Genomic DNA, 9,559 nt, shown 5'->3' on the forward strand with positions numbered 1-9,559 from the left:
CCTGAATACTTCTGGGTTTGTTGGAAAGGATGTGCCTGTACTGAGTCTCTGGTAAATTCATATTACCAGAGTTGATAAGTGCTAATGCAGCTACTCTGACACAGAGAAGATTGACAATGGCCAAAAGACAAAACTTAAATGCTATATTTGATCCCTTTACAATCAGGGATTTGAAAACCCAATTAAAATCCTGAGGTGGTCACTCTTTGAATTCTACTTGTTTGTGTTCAAGTTCTGAAAGACTCAATAGAAAGATGGCAAAGGTTTCAGTCAGGAGTTCTTTCCTGTGGCTTTGTACTGTCTGATTCTTGCAGTAGTACAGTAGTAACTCAGCTCAGAAGGCTTATACATACAGCTTGTGTCTGAAAAAGCTTACTGTGTTGTCATGTGCAAAACAGGAAACGTGTAATGGTATGATCCCTGGAGGAGCCGATCCAGGGCAAACTCCTCTGACCTTGCAGAAAACACATCCAGACCAAATTCGGTGAAATTGAAACATACAAGTTAACCACCAATTAAGAAATATCCTCATCTGCATTGTATTGCTTTAAAGTGGAAAGTTTAAAGCAATGAATAACAACAACAAGCTGAGCAATGAATAACACAGCCTGCAAGCTGATGCCCCTCTGCAGCTCTCTTCATGTTGGTTTTCTTCTTAGAAGCAATATTGCACCCCAGCTTGTTTTCATTTTGCAAGCAAAGTGGTATTGTGGAGTGAATGGCATACTTTGAGGTTTACACACTGTTAGACATTGTTGCTGTCCCCAAAGAGTAAGAAAAATGTAAATACCAAGGAGAGACATGATTCAAATTAATCTCAGCAGGTGAAAGCTATATCATTATTTAAAACTGAGTAAAGATTTGACTGAAAACAGATATTTTGCTCCAGAAATTATCTCTTCTGGACCAGACCAGCTCTCTGCTCTATGTAGTTTTGCACCTGTCAGGGTGGACTCTTGTCCTGCACAAGTACAACAATAGGATCCAAACCCTTTTCCTAGCAATATCTCAGGTCATGTTCTTTGAAATACAAGGCCAAGGATTTATTTCATATTAAACTCGAATTAGGGGAGGAATATACAATTTGATACCCCAAAATCTACATTCTACTTTCCATAGAAGCTAAAAGCTATAATAATTCTTTTCAAAGGGTCTGGGAATAGATTTAAACTTAGAAACCTTGTACACTGTGGAAGTTTTATATATTCCAACTATAAAGCCTACTACATAGAAATGTGCTAAATATTTATGGACAGACTAGTATTAATATCTTCCTTTAAAATTTTGGTTATTTCAGTAGCGTGTGTCTTCACCTACTGATTGAAAAATATTACTTCAGCAGCCTTTTCTGTTAAATACAATGCTGAAGTTATTCACTGCAACATAAACATTTAGCTCTGCAGTTTAGTCTGTAAACACTTGAAAGGTTGGAATGTTTATCTAAAATGGCCAGACGTCCAAAACTTGCAAAGCTGATCTGTTTGCAGTGTTAAGAGAAAGTAGAAAACAAAGAGTTTTACTTATTTGAAAGTGAAGAAGAAAAAAAATCTCAATTTGGCTCCCATTAACAATTACATTCAATTTTGTTGCAGTTTCCTTGGCACTAGTTTACCTATTCTGAACTAATTTCAGAAGATAATTGGTTGGGAAGAGGGCTGCCACTGGAATTTCAGTGTAAACCCAGGTCCCTTCCCCCATGAGGGGAGGGTATGGGACGATAAAGGTAATACTAGTTTTGTATTTTTATTTTTTTTAAAGGCTCACTGGGATACATCAAGCTGAAAAAAACCCCAGAGGTTTCGGAATTGTTTCATGAGCATTTCAGTCTTAACTACCATAAAAATGTAAATTTCTGTGTGAAGGGAGGAGCTACTGTCCCACAGACATGAATGTAACCTCATGTTTTTGTCCTTATGACACTGCTAGTAATCATCATATCTCTAGGCAAGTAAACGGGATCACTCCTCAGTTCTTGGTTTGGTTTCTTCATATTTCACAAAACTCTGCTAGCCTAGGCAATATACTGTAGTTGTAAAGTGTTTACTTTGGTGTAGTCAGAATAAATGCTATTTCTGTCTTTTTTTTCTTCCTTAAGTACACTAAGATGCTGAGTCCAAACTAATCTGGAACAGGATTCATGTCATCACCAAATCAGCTGTTGAAATGCTCTCATGAAGTCAAAAGGGAACTGGCCACTATATGTAGAGGGTAAGAAGCAGAAACAGTAACAATCCAAACAGTGGCTCCAAAATACTAAATTAACATTTTCATATTTCACAAGAAAGTTTGGTTTATGCTGTGATGAAAGAGCAAGTGAAGTTCTGAAGGTCTTACTGTATACAAGTTAGTTCAATTGTGATAAAAATTACATGATACTTTAATGAAATGACAATGTAAAAGAAAGATTTTTTTTTTAATTATTTTTTTCCCTCCAAACTACAGCCTGAATAGTTTCTGTTTGGCAATCGATGGCTGCAACAACAGGAAAGAACTCAAAGGAGTGTTATAGTTAAACAATGATTTGCAGACATAGGGGAACTATATGTTTTTCTGGCATAATTCTTCTTAATGTATTTTAAAGTAATTACTCTCATAGATGTTTCATCGCTGTACCCCTAGATATAATTGCTGTAATAACACAAACGGCCACTTGAATCCTCCAGTGCATTTCTAGTCATTAGATATCTGATATTACCCCACATTTTGATCTGCTAAATACCCTGAGGTGACTTTATTTTGCAAACCTTTTTCATTTTTGCAATTCGTGGGATGATAGCTGCACAGCAGGGACACTGTCATTATTTGAAACCTCTGTGAATATTCACTTCGATGAAATTTTGGTAGACAGTAAAAGGGCTCCCTCTGTTGGGAAATCTATGTGTAACTGTGAGACAAAATTAGACTTATTGTGTGCATGTATCTTCCTAGGATACTTGAATTTTGTGAAATCTCAGCAATTCCATTAATGCTGTTGTGATCAAACAAACAAAAGCAACCAGCCAAAACTGAACTGCAAACTTTGACACTGCATAATTCTGGTCTATTTACATCTGAGTGTCATATTCAGAATTTTCTCTTGACACATTTTTTCATTCCCTGCTGTAGAAGCAAATCAAAATCGAAGGAAGCAGGAATGTCAGTGGCTCATATCTGTCAGTGTTAAGTATTTCTGAGGTGAAATAGCACAACTATGTAAAGAAAAGAAAAAATGCCTTTCCTTAGTTCTAGGAGAGGGCTCTGACTCATCATGAAATGTATTAAAATAGACCAAAGTTCTGAATCTTAAATGTTAGCACCGAGCCATCATTCCTTTGTGCTTTGAGCCACCTTGGATAACAGGCTCTGCTCGTGGCAGCTGCTTTGTAGAAAACATCTATTTCTTTTTTTCATATTGCTTCTAAATATGAAAATGTAAGTCTCTAGTTCAGGATACAGTGAGGCTCCCTCCCTTAAAACTTCAATCAAAGGAGGTTTGCAGGGCTTAAAGTAAAGGGTGAGGGGTGCAAAACAAACAAAAAAGTGTTTGAGGCCAGTTGTAGTCACCTGGGACTGGCTGAGTTGGAGAGAGAAGGAAAGAGAATTCCTCGGCAAGGGTGAATTACTATTGCACCTGAGCCTGTGTTTTTCACGTTTCCCTGGCTCCACACACAGAGCCTCAGTGAAAGGACACAGTTGGGGTGCTGGTTGCAGCTGTAGGAAGGACCTGTGTGGTGCAGCAGGGCCACCCAAGGCTGCACAGCTGTGCACTCCAACGCCACCAGGAGACTCTCGCTCCCTGCAGTTTGAAGGCAAGTGAAGTATGTGCTGGTTCAAGGTAACAGCTGAGGAGGCAGTGTTTGTTGGAAAAACTCTGAATTTATCTTCTTCCTTTTACACAAATGCTGCCTCTGCTGTCAATACCAAGAACATAAAACGGGTTTTATTCAGTTTCAGTCAAATACTGTGTCATCCAGCTCTTTCAGGATCTGGACATCTCAGATGCTTGCTTTTCTTAATGGTTGCAGAACATTTTAAGCAATCTTGGTTAAAAGGTCATCTGTGCCAAAGATGGCTTGAATGACAGGGTTTTCCCTAAATGTGGGAAAGGCTCCTGGTGAGTCAGGGCTGAGTCATGGGAAGATTATGCTCCTTCTATATATGAGACCTAGCTTATTATGTTCCAAGAGTTATGCCCCACAGAACTGTTCCACCACAGCAGGACGCTGTGCAGCTGGAGGCAGAGTTTGAGGAGGTGCTGACCCGTATCATTAATGAGGTGAAGGAGCCCCTCAGAGCTTGCTGTGCACAGATGACCCCCACAGGCGTCAGATTCAATGATCAGAAGCTCTGACAAGTTACACCTTTAACTACAGTTTGTACTGTGTTTTGGTAGTCTTGAGAATTTTTATTAAGCCTTTCAATTTTGACTAATAGTTACATACAAGTGTTGCACATGTAGAATGTTTATCTTTATGTGGTCCTCTTGGGTTTTATTCTCACATTGAGGATAGATTTATGATATTTATCTCCAGTTTTAGGGAAGGATATCTGAAGAATGGACAGGCTAAAGTCACCCAGATCTTGATGTTCACTGAGTAGTCATATTTTCAGCTCCATGATTGTTTTGACATAGTTAATACATGAATAGGCTACAGGCACACCTTTTCCTAAAGAATCACCACACAAATATGAAAGAGGGGTATATAGTAGATAAGTGAAAAGAAGGATAGTTCAATATGGTGTATTCTGACAGTTCAAGGTGAGGAAAGAAGAACAGAAGATAGGGGAGAGGGTTCAGTTCTAGTAAATAGCACAGGAAAGGTGAACAGCTGTGGATGCATGACCCCTGAAAGGAGGACCTAAAAGGTGTCAAAACCAGAATGAAGGCTAAATGGAGCTTTGTAAGTGACTCCAAATCCCACCTTCTTTTATCAGAAATGCAAAGTGATAAGAAAATAAGGAGGAGGTAATAATAGAAACATTGCTTTAAGACAGGAGTATTGAACAATTACCTCGGAAGCAATGGGATATAAGAATTGAGGTATTTGTTTTCCAAAATTGTTTCCCAAACTGTATGGTGTGATGGGCACTGCTCTGAGTTAATGGTACATCATTTGTTGGCATCACCAACAAAGAGGCTTGGCTGAAGCCAGCCCTGCTGTGCAAACCTTGAGAAATTATGCTAAGCTGTATCTTCTCGGGAACCTAAAGAATTTAGGTCAGGAGTCAGCAGGACCAGCCTGAACTGGGACCGAACAAAACTAAAACTGCTACAGCTGCACACCCGGACATACATCAGGGAGGAGTTTGACTACAGACCAGTCACTTTGCACCACAAATATCTGCAGCCCCCAGAGCCTGTTGAGCTCTCCTGCATGGGCTGCACAGTGGTGATCTCCCCATGAGCAGGAATGCTTTTCAAGGTTGCTCCTTGAGGCCAAGCGATCCCTTACCTGGCATCTGATATCTACAACAAGGTAAGTGATGTGTTAGATCTAAAGCATACTGCATACAAAGCTAGCTTAATTATTAGAAGTGTAGTAACTAGCAGAGTGTTTGACTACCTTTTCATTATTGTTTAGTCATCATTAAATCATCGTTTAATAACACCTTTTGGTTAACCCTACAGTGATGACTTCTCTCAATAGTTCATCTGAGACATGGAAATCGGGGTCAGGTAAGAGGACAAAATGTCACTTGTGTGACTGCACAAAACATTGGCACTATTGTTAATAATTTGTTCGTGTTTTTGGGATAGTCTTTTTCTTCTAAACCTCTAGAAATAGGGAGAGATGGTGTCTGTAAACACAAGGATTGTGAAATCTCTGATATTGTAGATATATGTACTTGTAACAGCTCGCATTTTCTCAGTTTACATACAAGTCATAATGAAAGTCGTTCTTTAATACTTTTATCTGCATTTGCAGTATGGAAAATACCAAAGAAATGGGTCCTGCTTAAGTTACAGGAAAAGCAGTGCAATAATTTGCCATTGAAAATAATGGAAGACCAGTAGTAAACAGAATTAATCTAATCTAATACAACATCTAAACTGTAGATGTTGTAATCACTGGAGTTACCTGCTGCCAGCTCAGAACAACCCTGCTGCCTTTTGCAGACTATAATAGAATATGGGAAGTGCTAGAAAAACTGTCTTCATTTAAATTTCGCTTACATTTTTGCAGAAATTCTGCTGCAAACCAAATATCCTTCAATTGAAAATGCAAATTTTGAAACATGCTGTTGAAATACAATATATGGTTGGATAAATCTCTTTAGCTTCTGTGAATTTATCAGAGAACCCTGCTCTTCTTCTGCCCAAGAGAAATCATCTGCTCAGCTATTGACCTGGTTTGGAAACTCTTTGATTCTGCTGAGTGTTGGACTGCCCAAGCTGCTTTGCTCTCTACTTCCTGGAGATGGAGGATAAAAAAAAAAGGTAGGTATGTGCGTTTACGTCATATAAAGCTCCACCCAGAAACTTTGTGGGGCTGGAAAGTCATTTACAATGATGAAGCAAACAGTTCAGAATGTTATTACAAACTGCCACAATTGACACATAAGGATAAATGGCTCATCTAGAACCCATTCAGATGGGGTTCCCAGTCACCCGAGTGAATTGCGTTCAGAAGTACTTAAAAATGCAAGCAAATATTTATCTATTTCCCCATATTGGGAGCTTGAACTCCACAGGTGTAGGTGGAGTGTGTGCACCAGGGCCAGCTCAGTCTGTTTCTGTGAGTTCCTTTTCCTGTTGGCTAACTCTACTACTTAGAATTAAATGTTAATTGGAGTTCAAAATTCAGTTTTACACAAGATACAACCCAAAGCAGAAAATCTAAACAAATGGTAGAAAATCTGACTTCTAAAGGGCTGAACTAGTGACTTCTCTGAGTGTGTGTGGCGAAGTGTCAGCCCACCAAAGTAAGCTGGGTTATGCCCAGCAAGCAGTAAAACACAGAGCTGTCCAATTGTAATACTGTTAAGAGTTTAATGACAAGTTTCTTTAATACAAAATGGAAACTAAAGCACTTCCATCTGCTGCTCCTTGATGAAAATGTTTATTTCAAGGCTATATTCTGCTGCATGTGAAGGGTAATTTTTACATACAAATGCATGCTCAACACTCCATAACTTGCACACCCTGGAAAGCAAAATTTGCTCTTATCTTAATGTGAATGCCTTTAGTAATAATGGAAGGTGCTCAGATTGACAGACTCAGAGATCAAAGCTAACAGCATGATTGTTTTGGGGGAAACACAAGATACATGCAAGAAAATTATTTCAGCAAAAATCTTGTATGCTGAAGACCTACACAGGCCTAAGGTAGATGCCCTTTGATAATGTAGTCTACACAGTCCATCACAAGTTCTATCACCTTTATTCCAGACTAGTGGCAATGCAGAGACATTAAGCATTGCAGTCTCCCATTGCAACACCAATGCACCAGGGAAGTGAAGTTGGACTGCAGAAGTCAGTTCAGCTAAGCTTGCCTCCAAGCAATGGATTTTAAGCAGTAGAATTTTCTCAGGAGTGTAACACGAAATGAGGGTAATGCTGCTATCTAAATATCAGCAAGCCTAATACACCAGCGGGTACAAAGAACTTGTGGAGCAACAAGCAGGGGAGAAAAATACAAGCACATGATATTGTCTTGCAGGGATCTGATTTAACAGTTATGAAGAAGGGAAAACGTGCATTGAAGAGTTGCAAGCTGCAGGAGTTAGAAACCATGTGCAAAAACCAGTAAATATAAAACCTACAGAATGCTCAGGAGTAGTAAAAAACCAAGGAAGGGAAATAAATACTTTTGTCACTAAAGCAGAGTAGAAGTATTTGGGCGACTGTCTCTCCAAAATCTCCATCCCCTAACAGGACTGTAAAGAAGTGAACTACAATCCAGAATGACTGTGAGAGGACTCCCTTTCTCATAAGAGGGAGTTGACAAATGATGCCTATCAGTTCCTTAGGGCTCAAAATGAATGTAGGCTGTATGGACATGTATCTTCAGAGCATCCGAACCTGATCAAGTTCATGCAGGAAGCCTGTGGGGTAATCTGGACCATTCAGATTCCAGGCTAGAACTCCCCAAAATACACCACAGCCTGGCTGGTACTCAACATTCCTTGGCTGCCTGAAAGACAGTGTTATAATACTTGCAAATTTTATTTTATTTTTTCTTTTGTATTTTCTTCTTGCTTTTAGTGCGTAAACACTCAGGTCATTTTTTGTTGGGGTTTTGGATTTTTTTTTGAGTTTTTACCAGTGGAATGTTTTAGCAATGGAAATGAAATGCTGCAAAATAAATACGGAAAAAAGGAAGACAGTGCCTGTGAAATCGGGAGTGTTGATGGTGGTTATTGTACTATTTTCCATCACTTGGTTCTGGTTTGTGTCCTGTTATGGCACAAATCCACTTGGAAATGTACAAGGTTGGAGCTAAAGTTTGGAAGGGGGACTAGGAAAATGCAGTGTTTGCAGGAAATGCTGCTGTGATTTTTGTGGGTTCTCCCACAAAGGCTTCTCTGTTTGAATTGGTACAGAGTCAATAGCAGCACAATGTCAGTATGACTATGCTTGGGCTTGAGATGACATGCCAGCTCTCACCTATCCCAACACCAAGGGTTCTAGGCCTCATCTCTGCTGTCTTATCCTGATTGTGGCATCACTGTCTGCATGCATTTGATTTGAAATCCTAATACAGAGTGACAGTTTTTAATATGAGTAAAAATAAGCCTCTGTTCAATTGCACGGCACGTGAGGTTTGGTTGTTCTGTTGTTTAAATATTAAACCCCAAAAGGCTGAAAAAAATTAAAAGTATATTAAAACTTGCTGGTAGGCTTCTTGTAACTTTAACTGGCGAAAATATCCTTGTTTTCCTCTCTGTATTAGCTGCACAGCATGGCTGCCACAGTTACCTTAGGAACTCTGTGCTGGAGTGGTTCCACTTCCAGGCTGGGTTTAGGATTCCTAAACTGAACTGATTGAAAACCAGTCTTAAAAGGTATGTATACAATATACATATAACAAATACACGTAACACCGTATGTTATACTGCATGTTATGTTTCTGCACTTTTCCTCTTGTAAACTCTTAAGGAAAATACCTGCAGTTACATCCTGCTCTGGAGAAGTAGTCAGTCCAGTTGTGACTTAATATTTACTTCACCAGTAAATTGTTCTAATGTACTTTTGAGATTAAATGTGCTACAAAGATATAGAGGACAGTCCTAGTCAGAAACAGTAAGGCTCCTAGACCTACACTGCTGGTAGGAAACCATGATACAGTTAACCTGATCTAATAAGGGTCAAAAAAAGTGGAGTGAAGGGTGGAAAGGAGAGGGTGTTGCTTGTCCCTTTTTGGCAGCAACTATTCTGTGAATGTCTCTGTGGGAGTATCAGATGTAATGCTGCTGAAGATGAGCAGAAGTGGGCTTTATGCTGCCCATAGCAAGTTTTGCAGGGAGAGGGATTTGCTCCAGCCAAAGCTCCCAAAAACTGTGGGCTAGGACATTATCATTTCTGTGGAAAAATTTTCAAAAATAAAATAGATTAAGCAAATGCCTCATTCCCTGACTGT

At 39.3% G+C, this 9,559-nt stretch overlaps 1 long non-coding RNA gene across 1 annotated transcript; it reads left to right on the forward strand.

Moving 5' to 3' along the window:
* The first annotated feature begins 5,113 nt into the window (after positions 1-5,113).
* On the forward strand, positions 5,114-8,970 carry LOC127477126 (uncharacterized). Its single transcript, XR_007906859.1, has 4 exons — positions 5,114-5,456; positions 5,609-5,656; positions 6,305-6,418; positions 8,873-8,970. It is a non-coding gene; the product is annotated as an uncharacterized LOC127477126 (long non-coding RNA).
* Positions 8,971-9,559: the final 589 nt, after the last annotated feature.

The sequence above is a fragment of the Manacus candei genome, unplaced genomic scaffold (assembly GCF_025592945.1).
Source record: "Manacus candei isolate 608988 ecotype Guabito, Panama unplaced genomic scaffold, ASM2559294v1 h1tg000050l, whole genome shotgun sequence".
Taxonomy (NCBI): Eukaryota; Metazoa; Chordata; class Aves; order Passeriformes; family Pipridae; genus Manacus; species Manacus candei.